This window comes from Oncorhynchus keta, chromosome 35 (genome assembly GCF_023373465.1).
Source record: "Oncorhynchus keta strain PuntledgeMale-10-30-2019 chromosome 35, Oket_V2, whole genome shotgun sequence".
NCBI classification, from domain to species: domain Eukaryota; kingdom Metazoa; phylum Chordata; class Actinopteri; order Salmoniformes; family Salmonidae; genus Oncorhynchus; species Oncorhynchus keta.
The window spans coordinates 30,499,092-30,505,655 of record NC_068455.1 but is presented as its reverse complement, the minus strand read 5'-3'; the positions used below and the strand labels follow the sequence as shown (position 1 = coordinate 30,505,655).

Below are 6,564 nucleotides of genomic sequence, written 5' to 3'. Positions count from 1 at the left end.
TACAGACTACTTTGCTCACATTGCATTAATTGTGTGGGCAGCGTGGATGCCAACAACTGCCTTGTCTTAAAAACAGACACAATGCATTCCCTCCTAATGAGTAATGCCCAATGTGACCTCATATCAGAGTTGTGCCACCAAAGCAAAATTCCACAAAACCGTTGACTTTTTCTTCCAGGCACCGGCTTGCTCAAAGCGTGTTAATCACTTCACAAAGACACACACACGCTGACCCACAGATATACACACACGGTGACACCACAACTATGAATGGCGTGATTCCTCTCCCTGCTATCTGATAGAGGGCCTCCTGTGGTTAGCTCAATGGAAGCCTGTCAACTTCAAACCTGACTTGATATTCAGCCATCATTTATTATAAATCTATCAAAAGACTATCAATACGATACCCTTAAATGTATGAAAAAACATGCTGTAAAAATACAGTAAGGCTTTGACTTCTTATAAACACAATTGAAAAGAAAGAAAAACAAAGGAGTCTGCATACACTGTGAAAGTAGAAGCTCTTCATTAAAGTAGACTGTTTCATGTTAATGTATTAAATCATTTTGGCACTTCACAAAACAAACATTTAATTGGAAAACCTGTTAGGCACCCAAGCACCAATTACATCTGAAATGATAACATTTAAGAAATTAAAACATTTGTTTGATTAGCTTTATGAGAAGGAGTGGAGTATACCAACCTAGGTAATCATTTAATAGACATTTATTTTCAATTAGATCAATCTTCTTCCGTAAATTGATTTAACATTTCAACTCAATTAAAAAGCCACCGGTTGAACTAAAGTACTTTGTTCAAATTAATTTGTTATGACATTTTCAGTATAAGACTTGGTGCCTGATACGATGAAAGAAAACAAAGAGAATTGTCTCAAATGTCCAACTGCCTCCAGGGCTTACTGTGCTGAAGCTCCCAGTGTGACCGCAAATGAATAGAAAATATATAGGGGAGGGGAAAAGCAAGAAAATTCTAAATGAGAAAAGAAAACGAGTTGAATTTGAGTATAATTCTAAGGTTTATATAATGTAAATATCCCTACTTATTTGAACACTGTTACCCCAAATTTTAGAAAGAGATTTTTAGAGAGGAGGAACCATGTGGGTAGAGCTAGCTGTGCTTGTTTGTTAATTAAGAAACACCCTCTAATCAAGAAGCAATAACGAAAAGCAATTTAATAATTACATATTGTAAAATTGTCATGGTAGTATCTTCATGGAGATTTGTGAAGATATGTGTATATATCTTTAAAAACAGAGAACGTGAATATAGAGGGAATCTCACAGAGGGACATAGTAAAGGATAATTCAATAGAGAAACAGTGCCATCTAGTGGATCACTGAAGTAAGATTGAGAGGTCTCGGCTCAATTAGGGTACTGACCAAGATCTCCCTTCTATTATTTAATGCATGGTTCATAGCATGCATACCGTGTTATTCTCCCAACATGATTCGTTTTCTTTTATCATTTAGCAATCAAACAAAACGTTATACAGTGACACAGTCATTTTGTAAAAGTCTCCACAAAGGTTTGCCCTGGTTACTGTAACAATACTGTTGCAACACTGGACCTGAGCCGATCCTCAAAGTTTTTGATTTTCACAACAGATGCAAATATGAATGTGACTTAAACAGTCGTCCATGTGGATGTTTCTTCACCTTGAAATGATCATAGTAGCAACCATTATTATGGATTCCATAATTCAACACTGACTTACTGTCGGTAATTTTGTGCCAGGTTCCATAAACGTAAGAAAAGAACCCCCCCGAAAGATGTTCAGGTACCGTGATGAAGTAACAACAGTTTTATATAAATGTTCAGGTACCGTGATGAAGTAACAACAGTTGTATATAAATGTTCAGGTACCGTGATGAAGTAACAACAGTTGTATATAAATGTTCAGGTACCGTGATGAAGTAACAACAGTTTTATATAAATGTTCAGGTACCGTGATGAAGTAACAACAGGTTATATAAAATGTTCAGGTACCGTGATGAAGTAACAACAGTTTTATATAAATGTTCAGGTACCGTGATGAAGTAACAACAGTTTTATATAAATGTTCAGGTACCGTGATGAAGTAACAACAGTTTTATATAAATGTTCAGGTACCGTGATGAAGTAACAACAGTTGTATATAAATGTTCAGGTACCGTGATGAAGTAACAACAGTTTTATATAAATGTTCAGGTACCGTGATGAAGTAACAACAGTTTTATATAAATGTTCAGGTACCGTGATGAAGTAACAACAGTTTTATATAAATGTTCAGGTACCGTGATGAAGTAACAACAGTTTTATATAAATGTTCAGGTACCGTGATGAAGTAACAACAGTTGTATATAAATGTTCAGGTACCGTGATGAAGTAACAACAGTTTTATATAAATGTTCAGGTACCGTGATGAAGTAACAACAGTTGTATATAAATGTTCAGGTACCGTGATGAAGTAACAACAGTTTTATATAAATGTTCAGGTACCGTGATGAAGTAACAACAGTTGTATATAAATGTTCAGGTACCGTGATGAAGTAACAACAGTTGTATATAAATGTTCAGGTACCGTGATGAAGTAACAACAGTTTTATATAAATGTTCAGGTACCGTGATGAAGTAACAACAGTTTTATATAAATGTTCAGGTACCGTGATGAAGTAACAACAGTTTTATATAAATGTTCAGGTACCGTGATGAAGTAACAACAGTTGTATATAAATGTTCAGGTACCGTGATGAAGTAACAACAGTTGTATATAAATGTTCAGGTACCGTGATGAAGTAACAACAGTTTTATATAAATGTTCAGGTACCGTGATGAAGTAACAACAGTTTTATATAAATGTTCAGGTACCGTGATGAAGTAACAACAGTTGTATATAAATGTTCAGGTACCGTGATGAAGTAACAACAGTTTTATATAAATGCATTGATGTATGTGTGGTGCAACGTCCTTTTGATATTACAGTAAACACTGCAAGCACATCTAGCCTCAGCTGGGTCTGGTAGACAAAGCCGGGAGCAAAACACCAGAGAGCTGAACACAATAGGAGCAAAGCGGTGTCACTGGGATGGTTATTATGCTTCATCTTCCATTTCTTACTCCAAGATATGGGCTCTTTGGCACGCTCACACTGGGAGGGCGTAGGGAGCACAGGAAGGCAAACTTGAGAATGGAAGAGGCTGACTTTAGGCTGCCCTTCAGACAGCCACTCCTTGGCATAGTTTTGTGTGATCACCGGTAAATCTTTATTAATTTTAATTGGAGCCCCCATTTAAAAGAGCAATTAACGCGGATTAATCGAGCCCATCCCGTATAATGTCTTCTGTTAATTAGTTTGTCAGCACTGTTTTAATATCGTCTAATGACTTCATATTTCAGGGATGACATTAAAGAGATGCTGAAGGAAAAGAAATGGCCTTATCAGAATGCCGAGCTTTAATGGTTGATGTACCCCGCCGCCAGGCAAGGTCAGGGCTCTGTGGCCACTGGGGAGGTAGGGCAGCCTGCAGAGTGGCACCAGGGACAATGCTCTGCCTCACTCACTCTCTCCCCCACTCTCTCCCTCACAAAGTTATACAGCCCTGAGAGAACTGGACTCCACTTGGATTAGCATGACAGCTGGATTAGTTACTGAGGGAAATGACAAAATAATAGCAAACTGCTCTCTGGTTTGGTGTTCTGAAATGTTGACAATTGTTGTAGTAACTTCTGGTATGGAAGAACATTACCCCCTATATGGTGTGATGGTGTCCTACTTGACCTCCCACCTCTCATCCTATGAGAAAGCCTAGCAGACAATAGGGGTTGAAGGTCATGTCCTCTGCCCCACCTGTTTTAGGGTAAACAAACCAAGGCTCAGGATCAGAGAGGGAGGGAGATACTGTAGCCCTATCTCTCTCTTCATCTGTTTATCCATCTGAGAAAACACCATATGTAATTGTTCTCTGTTCCTCACCCCCTCTACAGCCGAGAGCCACTGCTTGTGAGTCGTGAATAATAGCTTCACGGATAACTCAATGGATTCGTTATGAGTGGAATAAGTATTGGGCTCTTCTCTCTTTGTCACTATGGCCAGGATGATCACCATACATCAGTGTTAGATAACAAAGGCCTGCAGTGGGACATGGTAATAACGGAGGTTTCAAATGGTTATATGATAATCCACCTCAAGAAGGAAGGATGTAAATTCATCGTAGACACTTTCCATTTGAAGTGGTTTGTCATATAACCCTGGTTATTTTATGTTAATCAACACATTTAACTTGGTCCCACCAGCATGAGGTTTCACAAAATAGACACAGAGAGATTGACAGACCGAGTGAAGTTGATCAAAAAAAACAACACTGCAAAAAGCTCACCCAGTTTATTGCGGCTCTGGCGTGCATCCCTGCTAATTTGAGTGTGCCCTCGCACCTCCACTCTCCTCGGCAGATTCATAAATCTCATTCCCATTATCCCGCTAATTAGCCGGGATTACAGGAGCATGTAATGCCCCCGCTTCCCAATAGATGGATTGGAGGACGGTCTCTTTGTTTTGAAATCACTTCCTGATTGATGTACAGACTCCTAGTTTGCAATTGTAATGGCCCAGATGTTAACAATCAAATGCGTTTACGCTCCAGGAAGTAACAGTCTGTCATGGAAGAGGAGCCAGCCAGGCGTGTAACGACACATCACAGGAGTGTGGGGAAGAAGGGACTGGGAAGAGAGGGGGAGGGCGGTGGGGCTAGCGCATGCCCCTGCCCGTCATTGAGTGCTCTGTTCTTCCCACCATAATACCACGCAGGTCCTGGTGTTGATTGGGCCATCAGGCTACACTGATGTGGCCAACCCGGAGGATTCCTCAGTCAAATATTGATCTCTGAAGCGCTTGTGAGAAACGCAGAGAGACTGTTTTTCATTATGATTTTGCATAACCACTCATGTCTCTTTCTCAAATCTGTCTGTAGCCTATATCCAAGATGATGGTTGTTCAGTGAGAGGGAATGAGAGTCCCCTCTTGGAAGTTACTCTTTTGGGTTGGTTCCTTTCAGTAAATGAACATTATGGGGTGAGAACAGCTTGTATTTATACAGAAATAAGAGGTTTAAATTATTTTTTACAGACACAAATTGAGATACGATCATTTCCAACTGCTGTGTATCCATCCCCATGTAAGAAGTGATGTTAACATTACTAACCAGTAGAGGGCACTATTGTCTTTCTGAATCCACTGTTTTGCTCCCTCTTCTCCATCTATTTTTTCTTCCCCTTCGCCAATAAATCACTTCCCAGGATAGTTAATGGATCTAGAAGCAGATCATGAGTGAGCTATCTACAGGCCGATAATTCAAGTGAAGATCCCCACACTGATTGTACTGAAAGGTTATTTATTTCAACAATAATGCAGGACACAAAGGAGAAATCTGGGGAAGATTCCTGGTGGGGGAATAGTGAAGCGTTCATCTCAAATGGAGCAGCGTGTAAATTGGGTTCACTTTCCCCCAATGAAAATATGGACTGCAGTTTATTTCTACTCTATGCACATGGGAGACTTTTGCTGTCCTCTCGGGGGTGGGTGAGAGAGGTGACTGTGTGTGGGGCAAGGGTGGGTTTAGTCCTTGAAAAATGCCCTATTCATCCCTGGGTTGGTTGTCTGTAGAGTGGGGAGCACCCCAGGGCACAGTGGTTGGCTCGGCACAGATACTCCAGCTCTCTCATCATGCAGAAAAATGCATGATTAGGACCCAGCTGACATGTCTGAACAGGGCTGGGGAGAGTGGAGGAGATAGCTCCATATGGCTTCCCATGTGGCCAGGGCTTCCCCCTGAGTATGGCGCTGTTGACTGGCTATGCATTACTCATAGTGGACTGTTGACCTAAGAGTTTCAAAATATAGTGTGTGGACACCTGCTCGTCGAACATCTCATTCCAAAATCATGGACATTAACATAGAGTTGGTCCCCCTTTGCTGCTATAACAGCCTCCACTCTCCTGGGAAGGCTTTCCACTAGATGTTGGAACATTGCTCAGGGGACTTGCTTCCATTCAGCCACAAGAGCATTAGTGAGGTCGGGCACTGATGTTGGGTGATTAGACCTGGCTCACAGTTTGCATTCCAATTCATCCCAAAGGTGTTTGATGGGGTTGAGGTCAGGGCAGGCCAGTCAACGGCTGAAAAACAGCCCAGACCATTATTAAACTTTATAGTTGGCACCATGCATTCGGGCAGGTAGCATTCTCCTGGCATCTGCCAAACCCAGATTCATCCGTTGGACTGCCAGATGGTGAAGCGTGATTCATGTCTCCAGAGAACAGGTTTCCACTGCTCCAGAGTTCAATAGCGACAAGCTTTACACCACTACAGCGGGCGCTTGAAATTTCGCATGGTGATCTTAGGCTTGTGTGCGGCTGCTCGGTCATGGAAACCCATTTTGTGAAGCTTCTGACTAACAGTTATTGTGCTGACGTTGCTTCCAGAGGCAGTTTGGAACTCGGTGGTGAGTGTTGCAACCAAGGACAGATGATTTTTACATGCTACGCGCTTCAGCACTCTCGGTCCCGTTC

At 41.2% G+C, this 6,564-nt stretch overlaps 1 long non-coding RNA gene across 6 annotated transcripts; it reads left to right on the top strand.

The window, feature by feature from the left end:
- Positions 1 to 473: 473 nt before the first annotated feature.
- Positions 474 to 4,943, top strand: LOC127915941 (uncharacterized). 6 transcript variants are annotated; one of them, XR_008093021.1, is made up of 4 exons: positions 474 to 1,880; positions 2,086 to 2,331; positions 2,373 to 2,741; positions 2,824 to 4,943. It is a non-coding gene; the product is annotated as an uncharacterized LOC127915941 (long non-coding RNA). The 6 variants fall into 6 exon arrangements; XR_008093022.1 differs by having other exon boundaries at positions 2,086 to 2,495; positions 2,578 to 2,741; XR_008093018.1 differs by having other exon boundaries at positions 2,086 to 2,536; positions 2,660 to 4,943.
- Positions 4,944 to 6,564: the final 1,621 nt, after the last annotated feature.